The 13,330-nt window shown below is 35.9% G+C and overlaps 1 protein-coding gene across 1 annotated transcript in view; it reads left to right on the top strand.

Moving 5' to 3' along the window:
• The window catches only part of SBF2 (SET binding factor 2), a 240,092-nt gene that overhangs the window by 71,002 nt on the left and 155,760 nt on the right, over nt 1-13,330 (top strand). Inside the window, exons 4-5 of the mRNA XM_009328574.1 lie at nt 10,181-10,294; nt 11,953-12,063. The gene's annotated coding sequence lies outside the window, so the exon portion shown is untranslated. The remainder of the gene's footprint in view (nt 1-10,180; nt 10,295-11,952; nt 12,064-13,330) is intronic.

The following is a 13,330-nucleotide window of genomic DNA, read 5'->3' as shown; positions in this document are numbered from 1 at the left end:
AGTTACTACAGTTTATTATCCTGGTTTGAAATTACTAAATCAAGATAATGGCTTTTATGCTGGTATAATTATTCCAGTATAAGTTTAGCTGCAGTGGTATGATTCTGTGTGTATAGACAAGCCATGAAGTAGATCTTTTCACCTGTGGTTTTAGTTCAGTACAGCAGATTGCAGGCAGGATGCAGATTTGTCTTCTGGAGGCAGTCAGCTAAGTTTATTTTAACTGTTGTACATGTGTTAGAATTTATTGGATGCATGCGTTTGTATAATCTGAAAAGTAAATAAAATGAATTGATGCTGAATGTTTTTTGGCCTTTGATTGTTAATAAACCAGCTAAGAGTGTATTTGGCTGCAAATAAGACCAGCAGAGACTAAGTCACATGGAGAGAAGGGGATCCATCCCACATGAGCAATTGGCACACAATTACTAAAGCAAACTTCAAGTAATTTTTCTTAAAATAAGAAATCATGCGTGGTCTCTAAATCTTCTTTGCTGGGCAGTTAGTTCAAAAGCAATGGGCTTGCTGAACTTGGCACAATTTCAGTGCAAAATTTTGCATAGGGCAAACTCTTTTTGGCAGTTGTAATGAAGTACTAGAGTGAAAGTTCTGTAATGAGAGATGTTCTTTCTCTCTCTAGGACTGGATGAATTAATAAAAGTCGAATTCTAATTTCACTTTCTGTTCACATTTCATTTCCTTTGAGTTTCAAATAATGCCTGCCAGCTTCCACCTTCAGAACGGTAAAGCTACATCTAATGCTTTGTGTTTTCTAACTTTTCTATTAGTATCTCAGTTTAAATTGATTTTCCTCACTCTGACGTGAAGATAAACCTTATTTTTCTCTGCTCAACATTAGTCTGAACTAAATGCACTGACTTCAGTAGCATATGCCCCCGGAGTGGAGATGTATGATCAGCACACCTGGATTGTCCTCATGTCTGAAAACGAGTGGCATCTCTAACAAAGGCAATTCACAGAGCTGCCTGCCACAGAGGTAGTTCAAAGACCCAGAAGGACATAGTGATCCAACTGCAGGGTGTCGGAGCCAATGTAAGTGAAGACTGGATGGACAGCTGATGGTCTTGGAGAGTTGGATAACAGTTCAGAGTTGCTTTATCTAGGAGCCTTCAATGTTGGAGGTTTGATAAATGGCAGATTTGGGCATACATATTCAAGTATTAAGATGGCATGTCCAAGTTCTGAAGATGGGGTTGAAGAGACAGGAGAGACAGGATAGTTACGGTTTATGTGCGCTATAATTCAGCTGCATATTGATGGAGCAATTGCTAATGTGTTCTCAAGCTGTGTAAGTACCTTAACATCAACTACGTTCAGTAGTAGGGAGAAATTTTTTGGACTATATTGGTAGGTCATTTTCATCTTTAAAAATTGACTTCAGTTCCTAATGCAGATTTTGGCTAGATTGTTATTTTTCAGTTAAATGTCAATATTTAGAAGCAGAGCTGACATCTTAAAATAATATGATTGTTGTGGCAAAATTAGGTTCATAAAAGTTCAAGACGAAACCTTAAAGTTTGAGGGCTAGATCAGGGTAATGAATGTCTCTGTTGAATAAAAAAAGGTAAGGTTAATATGAGTAAAGTTGGCTGCTGTCATTTACTTTCTTGGCTGCCACATCTGTTGCCTTTAAATGAGTTGCAGTTTTTTTGACTGAAGTGGCACAATATCTGTCACCTTTTTCTACTAAAAGTTTTAATATAATTTTGTAAGCTGAAATTGTGGCTTACATAAAAATGTCTGATTATGTACTGATTTTCCACATGCAACATTTTAAACTCATCCGGCGTCAGCCAAATGTGACAGTAGAGGTCTTGTACTTGCAGTAGCTTTTATGAAAGTGGGTGGGTGGGAAGCAGAAAGATATGTTTCGTAGTCCACTGCCACATGAGGGAAAAGTTGGTGTGTGAGATCAGCCCTTACAGACATCAGGTAATCCACAAATGTTTTTAAATTAGACATAAATCTACAGGAAATGAAATTAATTCATAACTACAAAGAGCTATTTGCTTGTTACGTGGATGCTTTAATTACTTTTCTTCTATGTTCCACATACCTGAGGCCAAGTCTGAAACCATGAATGAAATTAAGTCAGTTTATATTTTAGGTTTGTATAAATGTGGGGTTTTTTGTGTCCTTAAAATTTGTTCAGTCAGAGGGAAAAGAAAGAAGGGAATAAAAAATAAGTCTGTAATCACTTAATTGATTTTTTTTTTTTTTCTGTATTTAATAAACTGTCTGACTTAGGCTTAACCCTGCATTAGTACTTTTTGTGTGTGTGATCTGGGTATCAAAAGAGAATTAATGTGTTCTTGAAACTATTATCTGCCAGTGAACACTAAATAAGATACATTCAAATACATTACATTAACTGCTTGGAAGAATGTAAGAGTTATCATTTTGGGTCAGAAAGAAAAGACATCTTGCATAGTATTTTGTCTCTGTGGATGGTTAGGAGTGAATGTCTAGGGAACAGCAGAGGAACACGGCATACATAATATGTCCATGAGTGGTCCCTCCTCTACCTTTACAGTCCAAGGACCAACTAAGCCAAATATGCTTGGTACATGTTTAGTAACGTCTGAATTTCATTAACTTGTCTGGCCTTTTCATGACCCTGTATGCATTTTTATTACTACCATTCTGTAGCAGAAGAGTTTCATAAGTCAAATAACCCTTGCATGAAGAGCTACCACCATTTGTTTGCTTTGAACATGTTTCAGTTAGCATGCTGATTATGGTGGTGGTGATTTTTGTTGTTCTTCCTTGAGACTAACTGTGAGTGACCAGTTTACTTTGGGTTTGGTGTTTTGGGGTTCGGTCTGATTTTCGGGTGCCCAGTTTCTATGTGAGTGTCGTGGTTTAACCTCAGTCGGCAGCTAAGCACCATGCAGCCGCTTGCTCACTCCCCCCCACCTGGTGGGATGGGGGAGAGAATTGGAAGAGCACAAGTGAGAAAAACTCGTGGGTTGAGATAAAAACAGTTTAATAATTGAAATAAAATGATAATATGATAATAATAATAATACACAAAGCAAGTGATGCACAGTGCAATTGCTCACCACCTGCTGACCGATGCCCAGCCAGTCCCCAAGCAGCGGCCCCCCCGGCCAGCTTCCCCCAGTTTATGTACTGAGCATGACGTCACATGGTATGGAATGTCCCTTTGGCCAGTTTGGCTGTGCCCCCTCCCAGCTTCTTGTGCACCTGCAGCCTTCTCAGTTGGTAGAGCATGGAAAACTAAAAAGTCCTTGGCTAGTGTAAGCATTACCTAGCAACAACTAAAACATCGGTGTGTTATCAACTTTGTTCTCATCCTAAATCCAAAACACAGCACTGTACCAGCTACTAGGAAGGAAATTAACTCTATTCCTGCCGAAACCAGGACAGTGAGATTTTTGGTGTCAGCAGTAAAAAGTATATAAAGAGTAAAACTAAGCAATGAGAAAAGGACCTGATGCAAAGGACTTTCGAACAGTTTTGCTGTCTGTTTGATTGGTTGAGCTTTTGTCATGTTTCACGCAGTGGTAACTACTTCTGTTTTGGCAAGCCAGTACACAAAATAGCTTCAGTGAAATCTCTCTCTTACACTCCTTTGATGCTAAGCACAGAAACTAAACACTTAGGCTACTCTTGGCCTTACAAGATGTCATTTAAAACTCATAATTTTCAACTCTGAATATATATTTGTGATCTAAAGCAAACAAAATGCATTGGGCAGAAAGTGTCACATAACTACTTCATATTCACCTTTGTATCTGCTTAAGTTTTGCCGAGTAGTGCATATAGTACATACTGAAGAAAAAGGAGACTGTGATGAAGTTTTGAAATGGTATCAATCATATGTTGTTATGCCAAGCCTGTGCACTCTGTACTGTATGCTTTCATAGATGCGCAGTGTTCATTACATTCCCTTTAACATCTCCCTAGATAGGGTATGGGTACTGAACTGGGAGAGCTATGTGACTGCTCATCACTTGCTCCATCAGAATGTGTGAAGTATTTTTCCACAGTACCCTGTGTGTAGCATATGAAGAAAACATTTACTGTACATTTCAGTTTTAAGAAAGTTTTTGGTCTTGATCTACACCAATTTATTTGAGGAAAATATGCCACATTTTATTAATAAAATCATTCTTTGTTTAATACTTGAAATTTTCTTCTAATACCAACCTTTCAAACTCTCATCTGATTACAGTGTACTTGATAAAATGCTGCAAACTGTGCCCAGTTGTTCTTACACTTTTTATAAATGTAGAGGGAGTTTTAAAGCAAAAGGACACCAATTTAAAGGAAAGTAATACCTTATTTAATAATTCATGTATCAAGCCCACAAGTATTTGATTTTAACGGCATCTTTTTCTAGACTGTAGATCTGGGACATCAACATCATGCCTGATCTGTTGGTAGGTAACTCCAGTTGTCAGTTACCTTCCTTTATTAAAAAATGCTTGAATAATTAGTCTGAATATGTCTAGCTTGGGCTTAATGCCATATATAGCCCTTGGCTAAACTGAGGAACAAATTGTTCTCAGAAAACAAGCAAACAAATAAATAGCAGAATGATGATGAACAGTGCTGATCACAGTTAATTTCTCTAAACTGTTGGTTATCAGCCAGGGGATTAATGCTGTTTTTTGGTGGTTTTTTTGGTTGTGGTTTTTTTTTTTTAATTTGGTCATGTGAACTTATTAGTTTGTGAGTTTTTTTTCAAATGCTTGCACAAATGCATTTATTAATTCAGCTACTTTTATTGACGAAGTTCATAAACTATAAAGTGATGCTGTTAGTTCAATTAGTTGGTTATTGAACGTTCCAGTTTACCCCATCACTTTAGGTCACAAGTATGATAAATGGATACTTCTCATTATAGAAGAAGAAAGGCACACAGTTGAAATACATGCACTCATGCTCTAGTTCTGTATTCTCATTTATGTAAGAACCTATGAAACTCATTACTAAGTTATGTCAGGAGTTATATATATATATTTAGTGTAGATGTGGGTGTGTACATTCATTAAAATACATGAAAAAAAATTGAGTTTAAGAATATATTGGTCTGGTTTAAATGTACAGGACACACAATTTTTTTGGCCAGCCTCTTAAGAGGCCACTTTACAGCTATAGCAAACAAGTTGAGCAAAATTAAATTGCATCATATGTCCTTCAAAAGAAGTTTCACCATTTTCTGAGTTTGTTTATTATATATAATCTATGCAGGGGAAGGGGGGGGGAGACAAGTAAACAAATCAAACACCCTGCTGTAAAAGCAGATAAGATTTTTCTGTTTAAACTTATGATACACCCTCAACCATGTTCTACTTAAACAATAAATAAATGCTTGTTTAATTGTATTTTACAATTTTAAGAATGTAATTCTGTATCTAGTTTTAAAATTGGTTATCTTGATTTTTCCTATACTTTTTTTGATCTCATGGGACATAAGTATTAACATTCATTACTGTGATGTTGTATCTATGTTTTTGTGACAGTTTGGAATATGACGATTTAAAATTTGTTTAAGAAATATCTAAATTTAACAGTTTGGCAATGCTGTTTCTCCAAGAGATGCAGTGGGGGCTAGAAGAAAAAAGGTAGTCTTTAAAAAAACAGGACGACTTCTGTGTACCTTCCATGTTTCAGATGCCTAGACTGTCATAATCAAATGTATGTGAACAAGGAACCCTCACAATGAAGATTTCTGCAAAGACAGTTTTGTTAGCTGGGTGATTTTGTGGGTAAGAAGTTCTGTAATGAACATATTAATTGTAGTAGTATCTGGTAGATTTTGTAGACAAACTGCTCTAGGGACTTGAGTCAGCCATAGTTTACAGCTCTCTGCACTATATTCTCCTTATAACTTTAGAAACCAAGTCAAGATGTATAAGAAAAGAGGATTCTGGGTTTGGCAGGCAGGGAATGGGTCCCTGATGGGCTTCAGTCAAACACGGATATAATTACAGGGGACCAAATATTTTAAGCATGGTGAAATCATGTATGATCACAGGTCATCATACAGTTCCTTTCATTAATACCGTTAGATCAGTCTCTGTTACCTATTCCTTAGCCTACTGAAGAGTTTTTCAGAACTTTATTAATCTGATGCTAAAAAACCATTAATTCATTTCTAATCTAAAGGCACAGATATTTCTGAACTAGATTTTAAATGTGTATCACCTTTTAAACTAAATGGATCTTTAAGCATCTGGAACACTGGTTTGCTATATAGTGGTACATTTTTCTCATCTCAGCTGTTTTCAAAGCCTGCCTGTATGTAGAAATAAAAAGGGGGAAATAAAAAAAGGAGTCTCTTTCAATATTTAGTTGAAATTAAGAAAATTCTTTATCTGTTCTACTGTAGTATGAAGGGCTGCTAGCCAACAGTCTAGATGAGAGGTATTAGGGAAGCCCCGTAGCAGTATACCAAATACCATTATCATCGTCTTCCAACCAATATGAGTGCAAAGGGAAAACTATAATAATCAACTAGATTTATGAAATAGCAGTATTATTTAACCAATTTAAATTCATATTTCATTTTATATATCGTTAGCAAGGTTATCCTTAACGTCCAGTTATTCTTAATTTAGTTGTAAAACGAATGCTATATTTATAAAATAAAAATGTATTGAGAAAAAAACCCAAAACAACTCTTTTTTATTTTGTTAGTTTTGATTAGAGAATATTTTTTCATTAGATGAGAAAGGGGATAAAGAAAGGTGAAATGTGCATGTGTCTGAGCAAAAGCATAACTAGAAAGAATTAAGTTTCTGGTTTTACCGCTTTGTATTTAGTATTGCTACAGAATGCTTGTTCTGTTAATACTTTGCTTGAAAAGTAGGTTAAAAGTCATGTGTTTGAAATGATTATCTACTTAGTCTAGTGACTCCTAATAATGTGCCTGCGTGCCTGTCAGAACATTTAGCCGTGGAAGAAATACAGCTAGTCACATTACATTTTTCCATAAATCTTTTATGAAGTAAGAGAGTGTTTTTATAGTATAAATGATTTATCAATTCAATACTGTGCTGCTATTGTGCCCTTAAAGTTTTAAATTAAATCTAATTAAGAATTAATTCAAGACTTAATCTGAAGTTGAGTGGATTTTATGAAAATGGCCTTTTATAGAAACCTCCTCCCTGCCTATGCACCCTGAGTTTTCATTATCTTAGTACCATGTGAATCTAGAGAAGCTTCCATATTCCCTTTCCTTTAGAAACATGGAATATGTTTTAATTTCATTTTTCCTGATGTTGTCAGGGTCCACAATTTGTCAGATAGCCAGAATCTGTTGCCTTTATGCCTAGAATTCATAATTGCTCTTTAGAACAGTTGATACAGTAAACTTTTGTTGATTATATGTTTAGCGGTGTATGCTAAACTGTAGTTTAAAAATTCTTCTTGTGTTTTTGGGGGCAAGGAAAGGGAACTATAATAATGTAAAAGCTCTCCCTGTCAACATTATAATGGATGGAAATAAATGAGCATGCGTGGGACGTGTGACTGTTGAGTTATTGTGTTTCTCTATTAATTTCTGAATCACAATTTTAACCTAGAGATGAAATGCAAACTAGACTAAGCATGTACATTGCATATGTATTGGTTGCCGTCTAGGTAAGAATTAATGTACAGCCAAGTATACGACCATATGTGTATATATATTGCTGTGCCAATTGTTTTTACTTTGGTATGAAAATATTATACATATCTCTTAATTAAATGGGTTTGGTTAATACAAACATAAGTACTCTCTTTTTAAACCATTTTTACTTGAATGCTGAATTGTTTTTTAGATAGGAGGCTGTCCTCAGGTCAGAAAGTTCCTGAGCTGCAGATTGCTGGAGACAGGGGGAATGCACTGGAGAAATGGCCTCACTAAGCTTGCCCTCTGTTCAAGGGGTGCCCTTGACACCAAGACAGGGTACGAAGCTGTAGATGAACCTTTTGTGTGACTCAGTATAGTGATGCTTATACCCTTTTTTTTTTTTTTGTACCTTGCTTAGACAAGGGATAGCATAGCATAAGTGAATACCACCTAACTTTTATGTCCTGAAGAATCACAGTGACAGTTTTACAGGAACCCCAGAATCTCATTTAGTTCGTGTATAAAAAAGCATCAAAATATTTTATAGCATTTGTGTTTCCTCTAGTATACGTATAAAAAATTACATGCCCTTTTTTGTCTATATAGAAATGAAAATAGAGCACCAAGGAGCATGGGCACACACACTTACCTATATATTTTATTCTTTAGGGGGCGTGTATGTGAAAAGTGCTTTAGCATAGGTTGACAGAGAACTTGAGTGTGGTTGAGCAGCTTCCAGGAGACACAAGCCTGTTCAGGACACAAGCCTGAAATGCCAGGTCTGACTTCACGGGCGGAAAGGCAATGAGCAAATGCTCTAATGTAGATACCTTCACCTGCGGGTCAGGTTAGGAAGTAGCTCTTTATTACCCTACAGCTGTCAGTGCAGCTTCTAGCTGATATGCAGCTACTGGACCTTTTCAGAGTGACCTTTTCAATTTGGTGCTAGAACTGAGGAGAGCATTTATATAATAAAACGCGGGTCTTGGTGTGGAGGCGAAAATTATTGAGTGGTTCACAGATAATGACTGCTGCCTGACAGCTAATGTCTTTAGCTGCCACCATTTGGCTCTGACCAGGACTGCGCAGACAGGACTGGACAGGATAGGACTGTTATGATGTATTTTGTTTCAGCAGAAAGTCATTTAGGTTAGTTAAAACAACAAGTGCTTTTGAAGGAACCTCTTTAGTTTCCTATTAGAAGAACAATTATGCTGTAGGGCGGTGGTCTTGAAACTTTTTTGATCATGCACCCCATCAATAAAATTCCCACGTGAAGCTTATTGTAACTAAACATTTTTCATAATTAAAAGCATTTATTAAGTCAGCTTTTTACGTACTTCTAATATCATTGCTTTAACTGCTTTTATTTGGATACATGCGTTTGCTTAAAGAAACCATACATTCTGAATTGAGGCTGTGAAATAGAGCTCATGAACTCACAGCATTCTTGGCATTTAAAAGTATTTCTGTCAGGTTTCTTCCATTTAATAGAAAAGTGGTGTTGGATTTTTTTTTAAAATAAACTGAAATGACGACTAGTAACATGACAGAAATAGAAGGCAGATATTTCATGTTGTCATATCGAAAGGGAAGTAATTTTTCTCATATTCCTAATTAAGATAATATAGTGATTTTTGCTTAGAAGATTTTGCTTGGTCAGAGGAACAAACAAAATACGTAGAAATTTGGTGAGTGGTGTGGGGGTGGAGAGAATTACATGCAAAAATTGGAAAGCATGGACTTTCTGTCACTTGAAAACTTAATCAGTTAATGAATTTGTCAAAGAATGTGTGGAATTTTAGAAATGAAAGTATTTAGTGACATCTTTAGTTTTGGCCATGAGTAGTAGTAAAATGTTTGTGACTGAACAGTAAGCGCTGACAAGGAGGTTATAGCAACTTGCACAATATCATGAACAACTGCAAGGTTATCTGCATTGTACCTTTCTCTTTTTCTTAACCAGAAACTTAGCTGTTCATAAGTTTGAGGGATGTTTTGAGAAATCTGAACTAGTTTTCTTGTGAATAAATTCCTTTGGATTCCAAATTCACTGGTCACGCTGGAGATTACTTTATGGATAATTTTAGCTGTAACGTTAGTGGAAATTCTGTAAGAAATTGAATTATATGAATATGAGTAGGACAACCAAACATTCTTTTGTGAAATATATTTTTTTCTGTATTTGGAGTACGGTTTATTGTAAATCAGCTAACACTTTGATGTGAAAGGATCCCGTTCTGTAATCCACTTTGCTGTCTAAAATGTAAAACAGGGAGCATTTAATGTGAAACATTGTCCTGTTAAACTACTGTCTCAGAGAACTTTATTTTAGGTACATTGGTGCATGACTTCCCAGGTGAGTTTTAACAAGTTGAACTACATCTAGAAGCTTTTAGGGAGTTCAGGCAACCATTGGAACATGCTCCTGTTAGTTGACTTCATTACTGGTTTCAAATAATGCATTCATTTTCTTTTCTAAAGTTCTGAGAAATGTTAACTTTTTGTAAGAATGCTAACATTTTAGTTTGAGATTTCTTTCTGCTTATTGACTGAAGTGTTTCTGTTTTCAAGGGAACAAAAGAAATTGAAGGTGAAGAGGAGTCTGGTTTAATTCCGCCTGCAGAAGTATTTGCTCCTAAAAGTCTGGTGTTGGTGTCCAGACTAGATTACCCAGAAATTTTCAGGGTAAAGAACTTGCAAATGCCATTTATAATACATGTCAGCAGACAAATCTGGTTTTAATGAGTAGCAGTGACAGTACTTTTGATTTAAAACATCTCAGGATTGATTTGGGAATCTAAAAGCAAAAGTAGGCTTAGATTGAACTAGGTAGAATTCAGTGTCTATGACAGTAAAAGCCCCTGTAGGTTGAAGCAGTGCTTTTTTACCCTCCAAGCAGTTTTAAAGCTACATAGAAGATGAAATAGAGATTTTTCTGGGCTCAATTCACTGTATAACGAAGGGAATTACTAGGACAAAAACAGACTTGCTCAGGTGAAAACAACACATTAACAATATTTGATTAAATATATAATGGTAAATTAATAGCAAAATGCTACTTTTCCTCCATATGTAAGGCAAAATGTCAGAGCCTCTTCCAGATCAAATTAAGATGCATGACAGAGATTTAGGATCTTGGATTCCTTTCAGCTGATGAAATATGGCTGATCTGAGATAAATCAAAAGCTTAAATTTTTATTAAGCTAATACATATTAAGAAAAACAAATATAGTTCAGTTTACAGATCAAGGGAGGAAATCATTCAACAGTTAAGTTGTCATTAGACATTAAGAATGACTGTACCGAGTGATATTAAAAGCCCACGTAGCCTAGCATTTTGTCTCTGATAGTGGCCTGTAGCGAATGCAAAGCAAAGTGTGTAAGAATAGGGCAGGCTGAAGAAATAATTCCATAAAATACTTTCCTGATTCAGTGCGAATTATAGTTAAATGACATCCTGAACCAGAGGTGTCAGTTTGTGTGTGTTTTTTTGTATAATTTGTCCAGTTTCTTAATGCTCAGATTTTACAACGACCTATGGCAAGGAGTTTCACAGCTTAACTATGTGTTATATGAAAAGTTACTGTTGGAATTATTTCTAAGAAGAGAATTCCTAAAATATTTGCTGAATTATAAAAATTACAGCAGTTAAAAGGCACCAAAAGGCTGCTGTGGAACAAAGTTATTTATTTCCTTTTTTCCAAAGGCTTCTTAGAACATGATGTTAAATCATCTTACATTAAATTATTAGTAAAAATGATAAAGCTCTATCTGTGATTTCTCAATCAAAACTGGAACCATTAAAAAAAAAATGGAAATGCTGAAGTGTTAATATGCTGTTCATTTTAAAATATATTTAAATAACAAAATAAAGAATGTAAGTTAAATAACACATGGAATTGTTGATCCTTGGTGCTAGTCTTAAAACGAGCTTCAGAAGCTCATTGATTCATCAGTTTCTACTCTGGAAACCAGTCAGTTTTAGGTCCATAGAATTTAAAGCACAGATGAAGCTATGTTGATTTTGTAATTTTTAAAAGGAACTTGTAGTAAAGCACTTTTTGTATAATGAACAAAACACAAATATTAAACATTTAATTTCTTTTACAAAAAGAATATATTTACACCTGACAGCACATACATCCCTTCTAAATAGCCAGGCTAATTTTTTTAAATGAATGGTTGCTTCTATAACAAATTACTTTGTCTTCACTTGGAAAGTACTTCACTACATTAATAACTATTAAGACATACTTATTTTTTAAAAATTATATACACAGATCTTTAATTTGACATCTGCCTTCCCTGTATAGCAGTCTAATATATTTTGTCTACCTTTCTAGGCTTGCCTTGGCCTGATCTATACTGTGTATGTGGACAGCCTGAATGTGTCACTGGAGACTCTCATTGCAAATCTGTGTTCATGCCTTGTCCCTGCTTCTGGAGGGTCTCAGGTAAACGGGGGGGGGGAAGGGGTATTTTTCCAGTTAATTTAATTTATGAAGAAAACAAAAAATAAATTCTTGAAATATTTTTGAAGAAAAAAGAGCATAGTTCAGCTGAGTGCTTTCCCTGTGGCCTGTCTTCTAAAGACAGCAAAAATTCCATTCCAGGATAAGGTCAAAGGGTTAATTTTGTCACTGAGTTGGCTTTTTACAAGGCACAGTAACAAATCAAGCAGTTTGTATAAGTTTAGTTTTTAATAATAATGTGTGTTTAGGAATATTTCTGCTTGCTACAGATCTTTTTAAAGGCTCTTTTTCTTTGCCATATTTTAACGTCCTTCACTTTAGTTCATTTAGCTGTGTCTTTTCTTTGATGCAGTTCAGGATTCCACTGGTCTTTTCTTTGGTAACTCTTTTAAATTTCTCTTTTCATAAAATTTAAAAAACATGCGAAAAAATAACTTGGAAGCGGTTTTCTCAGAGGTAATTAAATATTCCAGGTAGCCCATGTATTCAAAAATAAGAAAAAAAGTTTTCAAGCAACTACATTTCTTTCTGCTGTTTACCTGTGCTTTCTGTGGGCAGAAAGTCAGGTTTGTTTGTTGATTTACTTTAAATAAATTACTCATACATTTGTGGGTTTCTGACAAGCCAGTTGGGTCTTATGTGCTTGGCCTTCATTTTATGCTGTGACACTACTGGGAAATAGTAGTCCTTATCATGAAACATACCTGGAAACTAAGTACACAAATGGCAATATTTTAAAGTTGATTCACAGAACCATAGAATAGTTTGGGTTGGAAGGGACCTCTAAAGATCATCTAGTCCAACCCCACTGCAATAAGCAGGGACATCTTCAACTAGAGCAGGTCGCTCAGAGCCCCGTCCAACCTGACCTTGAATGTTTCCAGGGATGGGGCATCCACCACCTCTCTGGGCAACCTGTGCCAGTGCTTCACCACCCTCAGCGTAAAACATTTCCTCCTCATATCTAGTCTAAATCTACCCCACCTTAGTTTAAAGCCATTCCCCCTGGTCCTGTCGCAACAGGCCCTGCTAAAAAGTCTGCCACCATCTTTTTTTATAAGCCCCCTTTAAGTACTGACAGGCTGCAATAAGGTCTCCCCGAAGCCTTCTCTAGGCTGAACAACCCCAACTCTCTCAGTCTTTCTTCATAGGAGAGGTGTTCCATCCCCCTGATCATTTTCGTGGCCCTCTTCTGGACCCACTCCAACAGGTCCATGTCTTTCTTATGCTGAGGGCTCCAGAGCTGGAC

Source organism: Pygoscelis adeliae, unplaced genomic scaffold (assembly GCF_000699105.1).
Source record: "Pygoscelis adeliae isolate BGI_AS28 unplaced genomic scaffold, ASM69910v1 Scaffold166, whole genome shotgun sequence".
In the NCBI taxonomy this organism is placed as follows: domain Eukaryota; kingdom Metazoa; phylum Chordata; class Aves; order Sphenisciformes; family Spheniscidae; genus Pygoscelis; species Pygoscelis adeliae.
The sequence above is the reverse complement of the archived record's forward strand: the minus strand, read 5'-3'. Positions and strand labels throughout refer to the sequence as shown.